General features: G+C 38.3%; 1 protein-coding gene across 3 annotated transcripts in view; it reads right to left on the reverse strand.

The window, feature by feature from the left end:
- Window positions 1-22353, reverse strand: part of HDAC8 (histone deacetylase 8) — a 178548-nt gene that overhangs the window by 118906 nt on the left and 37289 nt on the right. The window lies entirely within an intron of this gene.

Consider the following 22353-nt stretch of genomic DNA (forward strand, 5'->3'; position numbering starts at 1 on the left):
ACAGTTTTCTAGTGCCCACACAATACATAAACTTCTTCATGAAATCTTTTCCATAATAACATTTCAGAGCCGAACAATGCCCTGGTTCCAGGCTGAATCAGGTATGCTGGTGAGCAGGAAGTTGATAAAAACATCACTAGACACTGACTTTGCTCATGAAGGCGAACTCCGTGATCATCTAGCAAAAGAACAGCTTGAGGCGGGAAGGTCGAGCTCAGTGGTAGAGCATGTGCTGAGCACGCATGAGGTCCTGGGCTCAATCTTCAGCACCTCCATCAAAATAAATAAGTAAATAAATAAACCTAATTACCTTCTCTCAAAACAAACAAACACATAAAAAAGAATAGCTTGGCATTACATTTGCAACCAGGAAGAAATCAATTAGAGAAAAAGATTTATCCATCCATGAGGTCTCTGTAAATACGAATTAAATCTGTAACTTCGAAAGTTCCTGGATGCTGTCTTCCAGTTATGAAAAGCTTATAATTCGTAAGTCTACTTACTGTCTTAGCACATCAAAAAAGAGATAATCTGTCTAAATTGACTTTTGGGTAGACGGGATGGAACATTGAGTGTTAGGCAAAAGGAGGAGGGAGTTGGGGGGGAGGAGAAATACAAACCAACACAAGACCTCCGTCTTTCCCTCAGAGAGCCTATGATTAAGTTAGGGAGACAAGTCATAAGCACAAAAAAAACAAAAGCAACCAACAAAAAAGGCAAGCAGAAATAGTACGGCATATAAAAGAGAATACACAGAAACTCTACAGACAAAAATGACAAAGCAGAATCATCTCATTGACTGTACTGAACTCTATCTGGGCCCTGTGTTTCTAGAAATCAGCTATGGTTAGGAACTGCCCCCCAACCCTTTTGTGCTCCAAGAAACAGTTAACTGCAAAGGCCCATTCTGCCCTGGCATATTCCAAAAAGAATCATTTTCATGCTACCTCATGACTCCCATAAAACTCTATCTTGTTCACCTGCCTCTATAAAACTCCTGGTCCCCCCTTGCCTTTTCTTTGAGCAGTTCCTTGTTAATGAACATTTCTCCTATGGTAACAGCTTGAATAGTAATAATGATGACATCTGTAATTCAGAAAGGACTTTGTCAGTGTGTAATATTTTCATAATATTTTTCTGAAATTAAAAGAGCTCTATTCTCACTGGTTTATAAAAATATATAAGTGCTTAGATACATAGAGCATTCCTCAAATTCCCAGAAAATAAGGAAATTGAACTTTTAAGACTTTTAATGTGCTAAAAAATTATTCCTACAAAAACAAGCTCAAATGTTTTAAGAATTTAAGTTTGCATAATTTAGGTAAATTTTTAGCAAAGAAGACTAATTTAATAATTTTGGTTTAACTGTTGGTGGGAATGTAAATTGGTGCAGCCACTATGGAAAACAATATGGAGGTTCCTTCAAAAACTAAAAACAGAGTTTCCATATGATCCAGCAATCCCACTCCTGGGCAAATATCTGGAGAAAGCTCTAATTGGAAAAGATACATGCACCCCAATGTTCATAGAGTACTATTTACAATAGCCAAGACATGGAAGCAACCTAAATGTCTGTCAACAGATGATTGGATAAAGGAGATATTTTACACACACACACACACACACACACACACACACACACACACACGAATACTACTCAGCAATAAAAAAGAATGAAATAATGCCATTTGCAGCAGCATGGATGGACCTAGAGATTGTCATTCTAACTAAGTCAGAGATAGACAAATACCAAATGATATCACTTATATGTGGAATCTAAAGTATGATACAAATGAACTTATTTACAAAACAGAAACAGACTCACAGACACAGAAAACAAACTTATGGTCACCAAAAGGGAAAGCGGGTGGGGGAGGGATAAATTGGGAGTTTGGGATTAACAGATACACACTACTATATGTAAAATAGATAAACAACAAGGTTCTACTGTATAGCACAGGGAACTATGTTCAATATCCCGTAATAAACCATAACGAAAAAGAAAAAAACATTTTTGGTTTACTAAAATCAGCTATGTCTTTATCAGTGTTAAGTTTAACGTACATGTAGATTTTTATTTGACTTGGGTATATTCTTCCTAAATGTATATACGTTTACCGATTGAATGAGCTAATATTACTTCTACTAAATGTTTGAGATTATGACAAATGTAAAATCTATTTAACCAAATTGAGTCCTTATTCTGACAAACTTTATTTTAACAATAATTATGTCTTGTAGTATGTCAGCCTGAAGACAATTTATAAGATCTTTAGGGAACTGAAGATTTTGGGCTGATATTAACGAGTTAATTAATGGATACTCATTAGATACCTAGATGGTTTCTAGGTAAGAGAATTCATTAATTACTATGCATAATTTTGGGCTTATATGCTTTTGCTTTTTATTTTTACATGCTACAGAGAGGCTATGTATTTGGGTCTGTTAACGAACATGTTCTTTTTTGCCACTCAGAGAAGTTGTTGTACTATAAGGGATGTGTATGGATATAGAAAGTGGTAGAAGATTCACAGAAAGGCAATTTTTTTTAATTGAGGTCAAAGTTAGCTAAGGTTTGATGGACTTATTTATAGTATTTCCAGAAAGAACACTGGTATGAAATATTATACTGATACAAAACTAGATTTTGGTTTTCTCTCTGCTAAAATGACAATTTTTTTGTATTATCTGTCTTCTTTTAATAACAGGTTGCAAAGGTTGTGCTTTGCCATCTAAGTAATATTCCTCGATAACAAAGACTCCGTGTTTTACCAGAATAACCTTCTATGGTTTATGGTGACTTGTAATTATGTCCTTGATTATTTAAGAAAGCAGAGTCTTCTCACTTATGAAAGAGATGAGATTCTTTACAATCATATCACCTCCTATGCTTACTTTTAAAATCTTTTATTGTCATTTTGGTTAAATAGAGAACCAAGTATTGTTTTTCAGTAATCCATTATCCCATCTTAATCAAGCCCCAAAGGGCCTCTGTAAAATCACAAAGGATCTGTGTTCTTTTACCTTATAAAATGAGAGTTGCTAGAAATAATTATGTTTACTTGATACACTACTACTGATGATATGCATGGGAAAGTTTGCTAACAAGAGATGTCTATAGTGAAAAAGAATATGAAAAGGAATATCTGTATGTATATGTATGAATGAAACATTATGCTGTACACCAGAAATTGACACAACATTGTAAACTGACTATACTTCAATTAAAAAAAAGAAGAGATGTTCAGCCTTCCCTAGGTTAAATTGGTATAGGTAAAATGTTATTAATACACATATTTCAGAGATTGTATGCTGTACAGGAAGTTTCTAGAGATTCATCAATGCCCTCGCTGGCCATGATATGTTTCTATTTGTCACACTCCCCTTGCCTGAGCCCTCCAGGATTTGGAAACTCTTATCTTGTTTTTATTTTCATAGTAATATAATTACCTGCATAGGTTTAATGACAATTGACCTGTTCTACTTGTTATCAGGATATGATTGAAAACATTGCTTATGTAACCAAGGCCTTGCCTGGAATGTCATATTTGTGAATGAAACTCATTGAGTCCGATTTGATCAGACACTTTAAAGGTTGACTTTATTGAGCCAATACATACAAAGCCCTCCTGGGAAAACTAGCCTGGGACCTGGTTTATAGGGTTCCCAGCCTTACAAGTGAGTAAGGAAGGTCACTTCCTGGCAGGCTCTGGAGACCTAGGATATTTTGCAGACCCCAAGAAGAGAAAAATACTTCCAAATTTATAGGTATTGCAGGTAAAATCTCAGCTTGGCTTCCTAGCCTTAATAGGCTTTTAAAATTTCAAAGTGAGGTTTCTTATGAGAAATTCCAGCAAAGCAAGCTTAAGAAGGTCTATACAGTAAATTACCATTTTTGCCGCACCTATATAAATAATCAGGCTAAATCTAATGAGGTCTAATTTTTATTTTCTAATATTTTTAATTGAGGTAAAATTCACATAATGTAAAAATAACCATTTTAAAGCATATAATTCAGTGGCATTTAGTACAGTCATAATATTGCACCATCTCTACCTTAATCTAGTTCCAAAACATTTTCACACCTCAAAATAAAACCCTGCACTAATCAAGCAGCTGTTACCTATTCCTCCCTCCCCCTAGTCCCTGACAACCACCAGTTTGCATTCTGTCTCTCTGAATTTACCTATTCTGATATTTCATGTAAGTGGCATCATACAATAATGTGATCTTTTGTGTCTACTTCTTTTACTTAGCACGCTTTTGAGATTCACCCATTTTGTAGCACACATTTTCAGGACGTCATTCCTTTTTATGGCTGAATAATATTTCATTGGATGGATACACCACTTTTATTTAAAGATTGATCTGTTGATGGACCTTTGGGTTGTTTCCACTGTTTGGCTGCCTATTGCGAACAGTGCTGCTATGAACATCTGTGTCAAAGTATTTGTTTGATTTGTTTGGGGTTTTTTGGGGGATTATTACGTTTGTTTGTTTGTTTATTTAAATGGAGGTACTGGGGGTTGAACCCAGGACCTTGTGCATACTAAGCATGTGCTCTACCCCTGAGCTATACTCTTCCTACCCACCCACCCAATTTGAATACCTGTTTTTAATCCTTTTGGATATATACTTGGGTATGGAATTATTAGGACATAGGATAGTCTATAATTCTATGATTAATTTTTGAGAAATAACCAAGCTGTTTTCTACAGTGGCTGCACCATTTTACATTCCCACCAGCAGTGTACAAGGGTTCCAGTTTCTCCACATCTTTGTCAATACTTGTTATTTTCTGGTTTTTGTTTTGTTTTTTAAATTCTAGCTCTCCTAGTGGGTGTGAAGTGGTGTCTCACTGTGGATTTGATTTACATTTCCCTGATGACTGATGATGTCAAACATTGTTTTGTGGACTTGTTGGCCATTTGTATGTCTTCTTTGCAGAAACGTCTATTCAAGACCTTTGCCCATTTTTCACACTGGGTTGTTTGTCTTTTTGTTGTTGAGTTGTATGAGTACTTTATATATTCTGGATACCAGACTCTAATCAGATATATGATTGGCAAATATTTTCTTCCATTCTGTGGGCTGTCTTTTCACTTTCTTGATAATACACTTTGATACACAAAAGTTTTACATTTTTATGAAGTCCAATTTATCTACTTTTTCTTTTGTTGCTTGTGAGATCAGCCTTATATTGAGTTAAGAATAATCCTCTCTGAGACTATCTTTGATCAAAAGGAAGTGACTGTATAGAGAAATTTTGTGTTTGAAAAGTCTGCCTCATCTATAGCATACCATTCCAGGTCATCAGAATCTAGTTATTGTCTTTGAGCTATCTCGCATCTCTTTATAAACTGTGGGTGACTGATGAGTATGCAAACTTTGTCTTCTGTGGTAGAGATATAACTGACTTCCATCCCTGTGTGGAAAAACTAGTTTTGGTACCTATTTGGAAATTGAACTGGATCTTATTATCTTGCCCAAATTGTTGATCCTCATCAACTTTTCAATTCTTCCAGTTTTCTGCACTATTTGGTTAATATCCTCCAAACTAACTTTTCCAAATCTTCCTCTTGCCTGATTTGGAGTCACCAAGGTAAAACCTGACTGCCCAAATCCCTACTGGGACCCTACACTGCCTCACAGCTTGCTCTCTTCTCTGGGATCTGAAGCAGCCCTGCAAACTAAAGCCCAATGACTTGACATAAATGTGGAAGAACTCATCACTGCAGCAGACTATGCATGACCAGAATTCTTGAACAAGTGCTGCCTGGACCACTAAGGAAGTCTGGAGAAAGGTTCAGGTCACGTACATCCTTATGTGAGAGGTAACCTAGACTATGGACAAGGTCACCAAGAGCACTGACATCCTAGTTCCATGAGTGGTGTTGCAAAATAGAAAGATTTTCCTCCACTCAAGTCTTAGAATCCACTTGACTAGTTACCTTAGGGTTCAATTCTTGGCTCTTTACTATAATATAACCTTTTAAATGAGCATTTCTTTCTTTTTCTTCAGTTCATTCTTCCCTCTTAAGATGTCAGATATCCAAGCCCCTAAAACAACTGATTTTTGCCACCACCTCTACCAAATGGTTTTATAGGAATAACATCAAGAGTCCTCAAGAGACTATTACTTAGCAAAGTGATGAAGCTTGTGGGCTGAGGGTCCAGGCTCACCCTACTCGGGGGGCTTATGATCGCTTCTGAATTGTTCAGTGGTGAATGGTATTTGTCTTAAACAAAAGGAGGAAATGACAATGTTGAAGTTTATGTGAGCCCTGTTCTCCCCAGAAGGCAGTGGTTGTTAAGGACCCCCACCCCCACCCTTTTGTTTTCCAGGAAAAGGCTTAACTGCCAGGGACCACCCTACCCTGGCATATTATTCTGAGATAAGACCCATCTCCATCCTTCCTAATGATCCCTGTAACTCGCAGATGACGCCCTTATTTACCTGCCGCTATAAAACCCCAGGCCCGCTTCCTTTTTGCTGATATATTACTCATTAATAAATGTTCTCCCTATTCCAATAGCTGAATAAAATCATTTTCTCAAGTGCATTTTGTCTTTCACATCAATACAAATGTATTCAAAGGACAGACCAGGTTCAGCAAACACATTTCTGAAAACTTAAGAGAAATGTGCGTCTGCAGCTCTGTGGTTAGGCACTTTTTCTTTTTCCTTTACCAGAAACATCTAGCTTCTTATATGCCCTGTGAACTGTAGACCACAAAGTCAGTCTTTAAGTAAAAGCACAGGGCTCAGTCAACTGCATTTGCTTATGCACCTTTGCTGGTTTCATATCCATTAGGCCAGAGATCAGGGATTCTTGGATCACAACATCAAGACATTTATGTAAAATATCAGGTGGCTGCCTCACCCAGGCAGAGCTGCATACGTGTACTATTCAACAGCTTGACTGTTACTGGCAAAGATTTTGCAACAATCATCTTTTTTCTCCCCGCAGTACTGGTATGAAAGGTCAGCATTAGAGATTTGCAGTTTTCTTATTTGGACCTTCCTAAGACTGGCTCAGATACCTATTTTCTCTTTTAGTGTTAACATGACTCTTCTAATTCTTTACCTACATTATAGCTATTTTGGAACCAGCTGGTAAGATGGTTTGGCTTATCTCTCTTGTTGGCATATAATACAAAGAATAGCCAACATTTACTGAGTGCTTACTGTGTGCCAGGAAATGTACTAGGTGCTTTCAGTATGTTAACTCAATCAATTGTCACAACAACCCTATTAGGTAGGTACTACTATTATTTCCATTTTACAAATGAGGAAACTAAAATATAGGGAGATTAAGTAACTTGTCCAAGGTCATACAGTTACGAAGTGGCTGATCTTGAATTTGAATTTAGGCAGCCTGGCTCCTCAGCCCACAAGCTTCGTCACTTTGCTAAATAGTGCTGATACCATTCTATCAACAGCTATTGCTTTTTTCCTTTCTCATAATTTCCTCTGCTTCTCCTTCATGTCTATTCCCCTTTCACCATTTCAATTTTGTAATGTTGCTGAAATCAGTCTATTTTGTCAGCTTTCTCCTACCTCTTTCCTTGTTTTTCCCCATTTCCCACTTCACTACTTTTTCTGTTCACTTCTATCCCCTCTGCCTTTTCTGATTTGGATTGAAGAATTTTTGGTTAAAAAAATGAACCACAACAGATCCTTCCAGTAGCAATTCTTCTCTCCAGATTTCACCCACAATAACCCACCAAACTTTCATCATTTCAACTTACAGGTTATTTGGACTTGGGATAAATGAGTTTTTAACATCCCCGCCCCCCTCAATGGCAAGTAAATGACCCAGGACCAAATTTGCACAAATTGACTTTGCAGTGGTCCTTTCCTCTATAAACCCAATTTACCTACTGACCTAGCACCTTTGGATTTAGAATTTATACAGGAGTATGTGTGAAAAAGGATTAGGTCAAGAAGGCCCTACTTGTTAATAGAAACAAATCCATTAACTGTGTGACAAAATCAAAAATGTTCTCCAGCAAATAAAATAAACGTGACAGCAGCATAATTCTACACAGTTCTCACCCTCTACACACCATTTGGCATGATAAGCAGTCACTATCAAAGACTAATGAAGGCTTGGGAGAGTAGAAATAAGGTAATACTTGCCTGAAAATGAATAAAGAAAACTGACTATGAACTCATTATGTTGAAAAGTGCCAAAAGGCCACTTTTAGAATCCACAGATGGTATTTCCTTTTGGACAATTATACAGTCCGAGGTAAACTAATGGAAAAAGTGCAAAGCAGTTCTATCTCACACCAAGAATCTTAGACAGTTGATAAACAGAACCTACCATTTGCACTACAGGAGAGTCAAAGTGGTGAGTGGGTCCCTGAAAATTGCTGTAAGATGAATTCAGCCAGGGAATAAACTGAATAGACAGGTCACGATGAACTGAATTCACTTGTTGTTTCCTGTGGACGTGCAAGGTCTCATTTTTCTGGATCTAAGCTTCTTTAGCACATTTTTCTCGGATGACACATGTGGAATTTTCCTGCTCTAAAACAGGTTTTTATCCAGTAAAGTATAGATTGGCAAATCAAAGTCTGACTTGGCGAGTGACTTTTTCTGTCATGTACTCTGCTTTTAGGAAAGGAAGTCAGTGAGAAAAAGCCAAACAAGTTTCCAAAAGCCATTTTCCAATGGGTACCTCAGGTTCGGCCCCGATCTCGACAATATCTGCTACCTCCAATGGTCTTCTCCAGTTAGAATCTAGGGCGCAGAAACAGTGGGTAACTCTAAGTGGTAGCAGTAAGATTCAATCAGCTCCAGGCTACTGTGCTTACTAAGGCAGAAATGTAGAGATAAATTTTCAAAAGAGGTTAAAGAATATGTATTAAACAAATGCACAAAAAAGTCTGGTGTAACTGGCCCCTGAACCAGAAAATTTAATTAACCAGAATATGCCATCCCTGAGGACTCTGGCTAATCAAAAATACCACTTTTTACTTTAAACTCTCATTTAATGGACTTAAAACACTCAATGGTTGAGACATCAATACTGGGTTGAGGAATTAATGTATTCTCGTCCTCCACAAGAAAAATAACATTTTAGGTATAATTGATGGAAATTGTGTCTGCTCAACCTTTTCTAGTTAGAGAAAACACAAAAGCACTGGAGAAGCAGCTGGCCCAGGCTTAATCTATATGTATTTGTATTTCTGCACCTGGTCCTGGCACACGAGACAAGCATCTAGAGAGCCAAAGACTTTATGTGCTTGCATCCCCAGCCTACGTAAGAGACCCCGTTAAATTGGCTGCAGTTTATATTAGGTGTGGATAGGAGGAAATGCCATTGTATTCAGTGAACCGATCACAACCTGCAACGAATCAGGAGAGAGGAGGGTGCTTCCTTTAAAAACGAAGGGAATGCTTTCAGACTTTCTGGCTTTTGCTGATGCAAATCTTGGGTAATTTCTGACATACAAGAAAAACATATGGATGATCCTCAAATATCCTTTTGGCCATGGGATGAAGCCCCACTTATAAAAGCTGACCATGTATTACTGATATTGTTCAAAACTTGGTTTAAAAACATCTAGAGTGGTGTCATGTTATAGCTACATTAATTCTAATACCCCAAAGACAGGATATAAAATTTCAAGCATTCATTTTACACCTTTTCTGCAAACAAAGGGCTAGTTAAATTCTGAAAAATTATTCACAATTATTATATTCATATGTTCTACTCAACATCTTTCACCTGTAGATTGTAACTTCCTAGGAAATGGTTATTATTTCTATTTCACACAAAGGGAACTTTCATGATTTACCTCTTCTATTTACAAGGAGCTGTCATGTCTAAGGCAGGAAGTAGAGGGCCTTCTTGGCACTTGGAGGCGTGGCTGAACAAAGCTTGGAATCTTTTTGGCCACCCCTAGAGAAAGAGCCCTGAAATATGACATCACTGCTGGTTCCCAATAGTCCTGGGACCTTCCTCTGCTGCCTTGGTCTTAGGTAGTCAGCCTAAGAGGGGACACTGTATGTGATCAACCTGGAGGACGGGGCTGGGGACCCAGTCTGTGCTGTGTCTCTGCACTAGGGGTTGTAGATGAGGCAAGATGTCCTGGACCCTGTCCTTGAGGAGCTTACAACTGAATTGAATTGAGTCGTAAGAAAAGACTAATACACATTTTTTTTTAAAGTACAGAAGATATGCATCAGTTAAGTGTTAAATTAGATGATGTGGACGATGCTCACCTCAACTTCCAACCACCTGGCCCTCACCAGGAAACTTTCTTCTAAGAGACTCAGGGGACTTACGATCTCATTTAGTCTCATTGGCTCCATGTGAAGTTGAGAGGAAAAAGGGCTCTTCCTCTCTCATAGTTGAGAAAACAAAACTGATTTATGTCCCAGGGTACTTAAGGAATTGGCCGCATGATACAGAGCCTCTAGCAGTGCGGTCCTCCCTCCTCTCTTGCACATTGTACACTGCTAGTTGTAATCTTCTAAAGGACGATTCTGACAACATCACTACCCTGCTTAAAAACTCCTCAGTGAGTCCCCATGCCTACAGGAAGAAAAGAAAAAGATCCTTTCATTAGCCAAGGACACAAGGCCCTTCATAATTTATCCTTGCCTGTTTCTCAGGCCTCATCTCACCATCCCTCTCAAGAACCCACCACTTGACCACATCAAACTTTTCTCCCTCTCCCGGACATCATATAGTATAGCCTTCAAGTCTCTGGGGCTTTGCATATATGTAGTCTTGGACGTAGAATGACTTGCATTTCCTCCGTCTGACAACCTCCTACTCATCCTTTAAGATCTAGCTGTGAAGATGGCCCTGGAAGTTCCACTTTCCTTTCCCAGGCAGAGCAAGTTGACTCCTTGTTTGTGCTCTAGTAGCTTATTCAAACCTCGATCATAAGACTCAGCAAACTGGCTTTCAATGATTACTTCCTACCTGCCTCCTCCACTAGACTGTAAATGCTTTGAGAGCAAGGGCTGTGTCTTATTCATCTTTATACCTTCAGTACCTAGCACAGTACTTGGCACATGATAGGCTCAGGAAAAACATTTTTTTTTTATTTTAAAGAATTTACAGGCATGGTGAAATGGCTGAAAAATGGAGAAAAAGCTTCATATTTTTTTCCCTGAATAAAAGAGAACAATAACCTTCAGATTATACATTTACAAATTCAAATGTGATAAACTAGAAAAAACATGGGAATACATCACTAAAAAAGACTGGTCAGTACCCAAATCAGGACACTTTAAGGGCCCATGACTCATTGTCCAGAACATACCAGCAAATGGAGAAACAAAGCACAGGCTTTCGTAGAGGCTGGTCCTGGATCCAGAGACACATCATTAGCTTTTTTTTTTTTTAAATGCATGATAGAATAGGGAGATTCGCATTAAGTATGTCCCCAAAACAAAGTTAGATGTGGCAGTGTTGGTTGGTAGACACACTTAAAATGACTTGACTCAATTGGCAAAGTGGGTGGATATCACTAGGGTGAAATTTAATATTGAAGGTAATTCACTGATGTGAAACAGAGGGTGGAAGATATGCTGGAAGGTCATATTTGAAGCAGCTCTGAGTACTGCAGCACAGCTGGAGACTGCTGGGAGGTTGCACAGACCATCTTGATGGGTAGCATCAAGATGAACCTATGAAATAAAGAGCTGCCTTGACTGCCTCAAACCAATGGTCAGGCTTTAAATGTCAAAAGAACCGTTAAGGGTACATTTGTCTCTGTAGTGACAAGCACCTGCATAAATGGTGATCGCTGACAGTAGTGTCGTCTTTAAATACTGAAGACAGAGATGTGGAAACAGCATGAAGGAGTCTCAAGAAAGGGAATACCTAGTCAGTGAGCTTGTTCAGGCATAGGTCAGATTTGCAGTTTTTTAACTTTTCTTAAGCAGCAGAGTGGTTTTTTTTTCAAATGAAATTTTAGATGGAATCCCAATACAGAAAACAAACAAAATCAGCACTGCTCTGGTTAAAGTGTGAGACAGGAGCAGACACTTGGAGGGTCCAGAACCCTATGTATTTAGCAACCCCTTTACTTCCTAGAGTTGCTACGGAAGCACCTTGAAGGAACTGCTGGGATAAATACTGTGGAAAAAGTTTCTATGTGGAGAGAGAGGTTGGGATAGGTGACTTCTAGTTCTCTCTCTGAACGTTTGTCATGTGATAATCCCCTTTCTAATATTCACGATCAGTCAGGCAATCAGGATTTTATCCCACTTACAAAAAAGCCCAGTAGAGGGCAGCACGAGTAACTAAGGGTTTGGGAAGTAATCTTAATGAGGGAGCCCTGATTGGGCACAGGTAGCAAAAGAGGCCTCTCCCTTCCTTCCTTCCCCAACACACACACGTGTATTGAGCACTCTGTTCTAGACTCTGGGGATCATGATGAATCGATTATACAGACAAGAGCCTATTCTTAGGGATCTCACAGTGGGTGGGGAGTGAGGGGGTGTAGAAGCAGATGAGAAAATCCAAAAACAAACAAACAAGAAAACAACATACTGTGACAATGTATATTACAAAAATAACACTCGGGAGTGGGACAGAGAGTAGTGGGGGGTGCCGGAGGGTAGCTACTTTATAGGGGTTGGTCAGGAAAGCTTGTCTGAGGAGGTGATGTTTCAACAGAGACCTGAAAAGTGAAAAGAAATTCACCCATACTGAGGTGGAGAAATCTTCTAGGCAGAGAGCACTGCAAAAGCTCTGAGGCAGGAAAGAACTTCCTTGGCCTATTTGAGAAGCAGAAAGGCCAGTGTGGCTGGAACAGTTAACGAAGCAGAGCAGTACAAGATGAGTTCCGCTGGGACCAAATCACAGGGGCCATCACAAAGAGCTGGGACTTTATTCTCAATGAGATGGGAAGCCATTGGAGGGTTTTGAGCAGAGGAGGCATGGCATCTGATTTGAACTTTCTTTTATTCTATGAAGGGATTTGCACAAGTGATCATTAGCACAAAGGCAGAATGGGCTAAGCCACATCAGGCAAAATTTGGGAAGACAGAGGAAATTTGGGAGCATTGTTGCCAAGAAAGTTTGAAGGGTTTTATTTAATGGTACAAAGCTAATTTCTTGGTATGACTTAACAAAGAAAGACAGCTTCTTTAGCCTTCTCATAGCTGGCAGATTTGACAATTTTCCCTGGGTGTCTCAGTCACTGGGAGAGTGAGGCTCATATTGAAGTCTCCTGCCTCTTAATGTTCTTTTCACTAAATTAATTGCTTCTAATTGCTTACAGCAAAGCAGTGAAAGATGGCAAAAGGCAGAAATACGGCATTTCCTTTCTTAAGGGCTCCTGAAAATGCGATTTTTCTCTGTAAGAACCTATCTGAGCACTTACTTAGGAGTTAGTTTACCATGGTAAACCACCTGAGCTAGATTCCTATTAGCATCTGAACCTCAAATCCTAACCTTACATCAGTCTGACCACTCAAAGGTTTTTCCTGCTCCCAAAGTAGGATGGCCAAATGCTGTGGGAACAAACTGGATAACTGGACATGCACACCATTACACGTTCATGGCTCCCAATCGCAGGGGGCCATCAAGGGTGCTCAGTAATCATTGGCTTTTTAAAAAATTTATGTAAAATATTTATTTATTTTTATTTTTGATGGAGGTCCCAGGACCTTGTCCATGCTAAGCACGCACTCTACCACTGAGCTATACCCCTCCACCCAGTAATTGCTGATTTCTGATTATCTCTTTCTCACTCCTTACAATGGCTGCTACAAACTCACTAAGCCCCAAGAACCCCCGCTCAAAAGTCCATCACATTCACAATAAAATCCAAAGTCCTACCAGGGTCCACAGGGCCTTGCATGATGGAGCCCCTGTCAACGTCTCTCCTGCCACTGTCTCCATTACTCTCTTTGCTCCAGCCACACTGGCCTTCTTGCTGTTCCTAAGAAACATTAAATGGATAATAGTGCACATGTGCGCACTTGTATGGTTTGCTGTGGAGGAATTCTCAAACTGTTTTCCAAAGCGGCTGCACCACTTTACATTCCCACCAGCAGTGTATGAGGTTTTCATTTCTACCTGTCCTTGCCTGCATTTGTTATTATCTATTCTTTTTTTAAAAAATGGAGGTACTGGGGATTGCACCCAGGACCTTGTGTATGCTAAGCATGTGCTCTACCACTGAGCGCTACTCTCCACCTATTATCTATCCTTTTGATTTTAGCCATCTTGGTGGGTGTGAAATGGTATCTCATTGTGGTTTTGGTTTGCATTTCTCTAATGAGCAATGATGTTGAACATCTTTTTATGTCTTTTTTTTGGCAACTTGTAGATCCTCTTTTGATAAACATATTCAAATCCTTTGCCCATATTTGAATTGGGTTGTCTTTTTATTACTGAGGTGCAAGAGTTCTTTATAAATTCTAAATGCAAACCTCTGATCAGACATATGATTTGCAAATGCTTTCTCCCATTCTACTGGTTGCCTTTTCACTTTCTTTTTTTTTTTAAATATTTTTATTGATTTATAATCATTTTACAATGTTGTGTCAAATTTCAGTGTAGAGCACAATTTTTCAGTTATACCTGAACATATATATATTCATTGTCACATTCCTTTCTCTGTGAGCTACCATAAGATCTTGTATATATTTCCCTTTGCTATACAGTATAATCTTGTTTGTTGTTTCACTTTCTTGATGGTGTTCTTTGAAGCCCCAGATAATTTAATTTTGATGAAGTCCAATTTATTTACTTATTTATTTCTTGTTTCTTGTGCCTTGGGTGATATATCTAAGAAGGTTTTGCCTAACCCAAGGTTATGAAGATTTACCCCTAGGCTTTCTTCTAAGAGTTTTATAGTTTTAGTTCTTACATTTAGATCTATAATCCACTTTGAGTTAATTTTTAGGAATAGTATGAAGTAGAGGTCCAAATTCATTCTTTTCCATCTGGATCCAGTTGTCCCAGCACCATTTGTTGAAAAACTATTCTTCCCCTATTGAATTGCCTTAGTATCTTTGTCAAAAATCAATTGACCATAAATGTGAGGGTTTATTTCCAGACTCTCACTTCTGTTCCATTGATCTCCATGTCTAGCCTCATGCCAGTACCACACTGTCTTGATTATAGTGTGAGTCCTCCAACTTTGTTCTTTTTCAAGATTTGGCTGTTTTAGGTCCCTTACATTTCCACGTGAATTTTAGAATCCATTTGTTAATTTCTACAAAAAAGCCAGCTTGGATTTTGGCAGAGGTTGTGATGATCTGTAGATCAACTCGGGAGGACTGTCTTCTTAAATATTAAGTTTTCTGTTCAATGAACAGGGATTTCACTACAAATTCTTTATATGATTCACAGTTATAAGGAACTAGTGTATAACAAGACAATTCTTAAATGTAGGATCAAATGAATATGTTTACAACTTTATCGAGGTGTAATTTAGATACCATAAAATTCACCCATATTAAGTACACAATCCAATGATTTTTTAATAAATTTACTGAGTAGGGCAACCATCCCTATAATCCAGTTTTAGAACATTTTCATCCCTTCAATAAGACTCCTCATGCCTATTTACAGTTAATCCCTGTTTCTGCTCCCAGCCCTAGGCAACCATTAATCTACTTTCTGTCTCTATAGATTTGTCTTTCTGGACATTTCATATAAATGGAATTACACAATATGTGGCCTTTTCTACCTAGCTTCTTCTACTTGGCATAATTTTTTTTAATTAATAGTTTTTTTTTAAAGAACAGTTTTAGTTTTACAGAAAAATAGAACAAATAGGACAGAGAATTCCCATACACCCTCTCCCCAGCACAGTTTCCCTTATGAACATCTTGCATTAACATGGTACATTTGTTACAATCTTGATATGTTATTATTAACTAAAGTACATAGCTTAAATTAGGGTTCACTCTTAGTGTTGTATAGCTCTATAGGTCTTGGCAAACATATGCCACGTGTCCACCATTACAGAATCACAAAAGTTTCACTGCCCTAAAAATCCCCCTAATTATTTCTCCCCTCCCCTACCCTCCAAGCCCCTGGCAATCACTCATCTTTTTCACTGCCTCTATAATTTTGCCTCTTCCAGAATGTCATATAGTTGGAATCATACAGTATGTAGTCTTTTCAGATTGGCTTCTTTCACTTAGCAATACACATATAAATTTTCTCCATGTCTTTTCATGGCTTGATAGTTCATCTAAAAAAAAATCAGCTATACTGAGGTATAATTGACATAAAATTGTAAGATATTTAAAGCATACATTGTGGTGATTTGATATACATATACACTGTGAAAGGACTGCTCCCAGCTAATTAATTAATACATCCATCACTTCACATATTTATCTTTTTTTTTTTGGTGAGGATACTTAAGCTCTACTCTCCTAGCAAATTTCAATTACACAATACAGGAGAGCTCATTTTTTATTGCCGAATAATATTCCATTGTATGGATGCAACACCATTTGCTTATCTATTTACCTACCGATGGACTTCTTGATTGTTTCTAGATTTGGGCTAGAATTACGAATACAGCTGCTATAAACATCTGTGTGCAGGTTTTTGTATGGACTTTAAGTTTTCAACTCAATTGGGTAAATGCCTGTGAGTATGACTGCTGAGCATAATGTTCCTGTCATTCATTCGTGTTGTGACCTGTATCAGTATTTTATTCCAATTTTTAATCACTGAATAGTATTTTGTTATATGGATATACCACGTTTGTTTATCCATGCACTAGCTGATGGACATTTGGGTTGTTTTCACTTTTTGGTTATTATTAATAACCAAATAGAACAGAATAGAGCTGCTGTGAATACTCACATGTAAGTCTTTGTGTAGATATATGTTATTTCTATTGGGAGTGGAATTGCTGGGATGTATGACAAATTTATGTTTAACTATGTAAGAAAGTGTTAAATTGCTCTCCAAGGTGTCTGAACCACTCTTCATTCCCACCAACAATGTATGAGGGTTCCTGTTTCTCAACATTTACTGGTCTGTCTTTTTTGTTACAGGCATTCTTATTGGTGTGTAGTTCTAATTTGCATTTCTCTAATGATTAATGATATTGAGCATCTTCTCCTGTGTTTATTAACTGTTCATGTAGTTTCTTTGGTGAAATGTCTACTTAAATCTTTGGCCCATTTTTAAATTGGGTTGTCTGTCTTATTATTGTTGAATTGGAAGAGTTCTTTGCATATTATTGCTATAAGACCTTTATCAGATATGTAATTTGCAAATATTTTCCCCAGTTTATGACTTGTCTTTCCATTTTCATAATGGTGTCTTTTGAAGTACAAGTTTTTAATTTTAATGAAGTCCAGTTTATCATTTTTTGGTTTTATGGATCATGAATTTGCTGTTGCCTTCAAGCAACTGTTACCTTACCAAGGGCTCAAAGATTTTCTCCTATGTTTTCTTCTAAAAGCTTCATAGCTTTAGCTCTTACATTTAGGACTCTTATTCATTCTGAGACCATTTTTGTGTATGGTATGAGATAAGGGTCTAATTTCATCTTTTTGCCTCTGTGTATCCAATTGTCCCAGCATCACTTGTTTAATTTCACCATACATTTTCAAAGGTTTAAAAAAGAAGTGTTTTTCTAACCTTTTATTTTGAAAACTTTCAAACCTACATACAGAATGGGTGAAACAACAGTACAACAAGCAGTCACATCTTTCACCTAGATTCACAAATTGCTACTAATTTCTACATTTGCTCTCTCTTCAAACACAAACATGTACATGTGTGCACATACACACACACACACTCTCTCTCTCTTTTTGCTGAGCCATTTGAAGGTTGTAAGACAGAAATAGGAGGATACTTCACTCCTAAATACTTCAGCGTGCATCTCCTAAGAACATCTTTCACATTATCACACCGAAGAAAATCAGCATCAATTCAATAATATCATCTAATATATATTCTATATTCAAATCTATGAAATTATTCCAAAAATGTCTTTCATAGTTGTTTGTGATCCACATCCCCCCAGTTCAGAATCCATTCAAGGTTGACACGCTGCATTTGATTGTTAGAGTTCATTGTTCTCTTTTAATCTAGAACAATTCCTCTACCTTCTTTTGTTTTTCATGATGATGGCTTTTTGAAGAACCCAAGCCAGTTGACCTACTGAATGTTCCACAGTTTAGGTTTGTCTAGTTGGTTCTTCATATTTAGATTCAGGTTAAACATTTTTGGCAAGAAGATTTCATAAATCATGCTCTGTACTTCTTATTACATCACATCAGGAGGCACAATGTCAGGTTGTCCTGGTATTGACATTGCTGGGTTTAATCACTTGTTTAACCTGGTGACTGCCAGATTTTCCCATTGTAAATGTACATTTCCCCCTTTGTAATTAGCGTGGAATCTGTGGGGTGATAATTTGAGACTGTGTGAATATCCTGTTGCCCAAGAACTTTTTACTCTATGTAAAGTTTTAGAATCGATTTGATGATCTTTGCCAAAATCAATTATTATATTGGGGGCTGCAAAATAATGATTTTCTATTCTCTCTTCCTTATACATTTATTAGCTAGTATTCTGTTAGAAAGAAGATTTTTATCCCCTCCTCCCTCTTCACAATATCGCTATGGCCTAATGGATTATCATCATCATTATTTCCTGCTATAACCCATTTCCATTAATACTTTCATAAATTCTAAAAAAATGTATTTCCTAGCCCAGTCTACAGAAAATGCCTAAAAGCAATGCACATTGGTAGCAATGAACATTGGTAGCAATGAACATACCTGGTGCCTAGACTGTGGTACTGAAATACCATTTCCTACTAACAGGACCCAGGACCACTGAGAGAACTGGCTGATTCCAGGCCTGGAGCAAGACAAGTTCAATGTGAAATGGGAAAACCTGGTTCACCAGAAAGCAAAGCTGCACTTAAGAACTCACGGGGTCATGTAAAAGTCACATAGGAGCTGGCGTGAAGGGGCTCTCCCTGGCCAAATTTGGGATAATTTGAGCATTAAAAAGAAGCACTTTTAGGGGGGAGGGTATAGCTCAAGTGGTAGAGCACATGCTTAGCATGCACAAGGTCCTGGGTTCAATCCTCAGTACTTCCTCTAAATATAAATAAATAAACCTAATTACCTCCACCTGAAAAAAAGTAAAATAAAAAATAGTAATAGACTCTAAATAAAAAAGAAGCATTTAAAAAATTAACCATGTTTTACTAAGCCTCATCTATTACTCCCCTTCTCACTCTCTCTCAACCTCTCCTTCTCTACTGCCTTTATTTTCTCACTGTTCATTTGCTCTTCAGTCTGCTCTTTTTACAGCACTGAAAATGTACCAGCAGTCATCTGATTGCCAAATCCCACAGACCCTTCTCAGTCCTCAACACACTCAACTTCACTGTCACTAATAACCAACCGCTTGCCCTCCCAATGCTAGGCTTCCTTCTCTTCTCTCGAGCGGGGACAAACAATCCACCTCCAGGTTCATGACTTACCATGGCCTACCCTAGACAAGAAGATAAAGAACCTAAAACCATGGGAGAGGGAAGACCTAGGTTGGAGAAGGGCTGGGATCTGTGTTAGTGGCCACATTTTCACCATCTTGGTATTTTCAGGGCTTAACCAGTGGGTGGAGTCCAACAGGCACACATAAATAATGGCTTACTCTCTGTGACACCTGGGACAAGTCACTTCTTTCTGAGCCTCAGGTCCCCCATGCATATAATGGGAATGACAATAACACCAAGCCTAAGGGTTGTTTCAGGAACATTCATGTTTCACATTGTGAAGTCTAAAGATTATTCAAAATGAAGAAATGAAAAAGTTCTTATTTCTTCTCTGATATTTCTTCCCAAACTTCTGCCCCACCCTTCCCAATTAAACTTTCCTTGACTATCTCCCTCAAGTGACTACTTCTTTCCTTCCATTTTCCATAAAAATTGTTTGCTTTTCCACTTCCTTCTTTCCCATTTACTCTGCAACTGTCTGTTCCACTGAAACTCCTTGTACCAGGTTCACCAGTGACAAGTAATTTTTAACTTTCATCTTCCTTGATCAGCATCTGACACTGGTAAACATACCCTGATTCTGTCTTTTGTTTTAAATGGAGTTATTGCCAGTGGTGTGTCAAAGCCAGCTAGTGAGATCTGATTATTCAATATTTAGGAATTTCCCAAGGCCTTGGGATTATTTATATCATCAAAATTAGCAGATGCCACACATTCAGGGCTTTACTTTTTTCAGAGATCTGGTCTACCAGCATACTACTTGTTACTATTTTCATAAACAACACAAGCTCAATAAAATATGTTTGACTATTCAAACTTTAACAAAAAGTGGAATGACTGAAATCTCACTACTGGGGGAAAAAAAACAAAAACACTGTTTGCTAGGAGCAAAGTTTTATTTAATGAAGAAACTGTTATATTGCTGCTTTATAACCCTCCATAATACGCCATGAACATCTTCCCATGTCAGTAAGCATAGAGCTATGTCATAATTTTTAATGGCTGAATACTATTCCATTGTGTGTATCTGCCATAGTAATTCTCCTCTTGTTGAATATTTTAGGTTGTTTTTGCTGTCATGATGCTGGGAACAACATTACACGTGTTTTAAAAATGCATTTGTACAATTTTCTATCTCCTTTGGGGTAAATTCCCAGAAGTAAGATTGTTGTCTCACAGAATACGCTTATTTTTCATTTTGATACATATTGCTAAACTGTCCTCTGGGAAGTCCAAAAACATTTACATTCCCACCAGCACATACACAAGAGTGCCTATTTCCCCCTAGTCTTGGTAACTCTGTTCAATCTTTTAAATCTGCCAATCTCATAGACAAATACCAAAAACATATGATTTTACTTTCATGTCTTTGATTATCAGTGAAAATGGACATCTTTTTATATGTTTATTGTCCGTTTGTATGTCTTTTAATAACGGCCTTTTCATGTCCTTTGCCCATTTTTCTAACGTGGAAGACTTTTGCCTCTCACCCTTTCCGAAAACTATTTCCTCCCTTAAATTCCTGTGCGCTGTTTCTTTCTGAGTCCCCTCCTATGATGCTGCCAGTTCCTTCTCTGGTTTCTTCCCCTCTGTTCACCCCTTCAATGTGGATGCTCTCTTCACTTTTCCTCAGTGACCTCATCCATTCTTATGATCTTAATTGAAATCTCTAACAACACAAATAATCCCAATAGTAGTAATAATGATATGAATAATTGCAAACACTTACTGAGCATTTACTGTGTGCCAGGCACTGTAATTAGTGCTTATGTGGAATAGCTCAGGTATGTTCTTCCTCAAAGGAAGCATGGAAGACAGGTACTAGCATGAAGTTCCATTTTTATGGAAGAGGAAACAAGAGTCGGTAAAGCTTAACTGACTTGTCCAAAGTCACACAGTTAGTATGCACGGTGCTGTGACTGAAACACAAGTCTCATCTGGCACCAACTATACTATATTATATCCCGTGACTGTATGCTGCAGACCATCATCTATGTTACGGGTTGCTAAACTATGGCCCACAGGCCAAATCCAGCCTGATGTGTTTTTGCTAATAGTTTTATTGGAACACAGCTGTACCCATTCACTTAAACATTGTCTACGGTAGCTCTGAAGCTACAACAGCCAAGCTGAATCTGTACAGCAGAGACCTTTCAGCCTGAAAAGTCCAAAATAGTTACTATCTGGACCTTTACATGAAACGTTTATCTACTTCTGATCTGTTCCCAGGTAACTCCAAAAATTTACATCATCTTCATTGACCTATCTTCTGAGATCTCTATTTACTTATCAACGGAACACCTCTGGCTCATAAGTACTTTGATCTTAGCAGTCTCAAAACTGGACTCTAAGGTACCGGTTCCTGCCATTCCCAACTTCATACCCTCTTGCCCAGGGATGTGACAAGCGTACTTGCCATTCCCCACTTTTACACCCACGGCAGACATTGCTAATGGATCACAACACTCTTTCCCACTAAACCCAGATGGGGCCTCAGAATCTTTCTTAACACTGCCCTCTATGAAGGGCTGGCCTGAGACTGGCAGCAGGAGGTACAAAGAAGGAGTTGGCATTGAGAACCATTTAGGAAGTAGAATTAGCAGGCTGTGGAGATATTGGAGGGGAGTGTGTCTAGTTTTGTCTGGGTTGATGGTGTTATCTTTGGTTGGTCGCTGCTACCAATCAAATGGAGTTAGCCCATGAGATGAACCTTATCTGCTATCCTTGTAGCCAAGATGCACCCAGTTTCTCACTGGTCTTGGAACCTGGCCAAACCCTTTCTCACTTCCACATACTTGCAAGTGATTCTTTGCCCCACTTGCCATATTCTCCCTGCTCTGCCTGGCAATCCTCCTTTCCATGTCTGACAACCAGC

The sequence above is a fragment of the Camelus ferus genome, chromosome X (genome assembly GCF_009834535.1).
Source record: "Camelus ferus isolate YT-003-E chromosome X, BCGSAC_Cfer_1.0, whole genome shotgun sequence".
NCBI lineage: Eukaryota > Metazoa > Chordata > Mammalia > Artiodactyla > Camelidae > Camelus > Camelus ferus.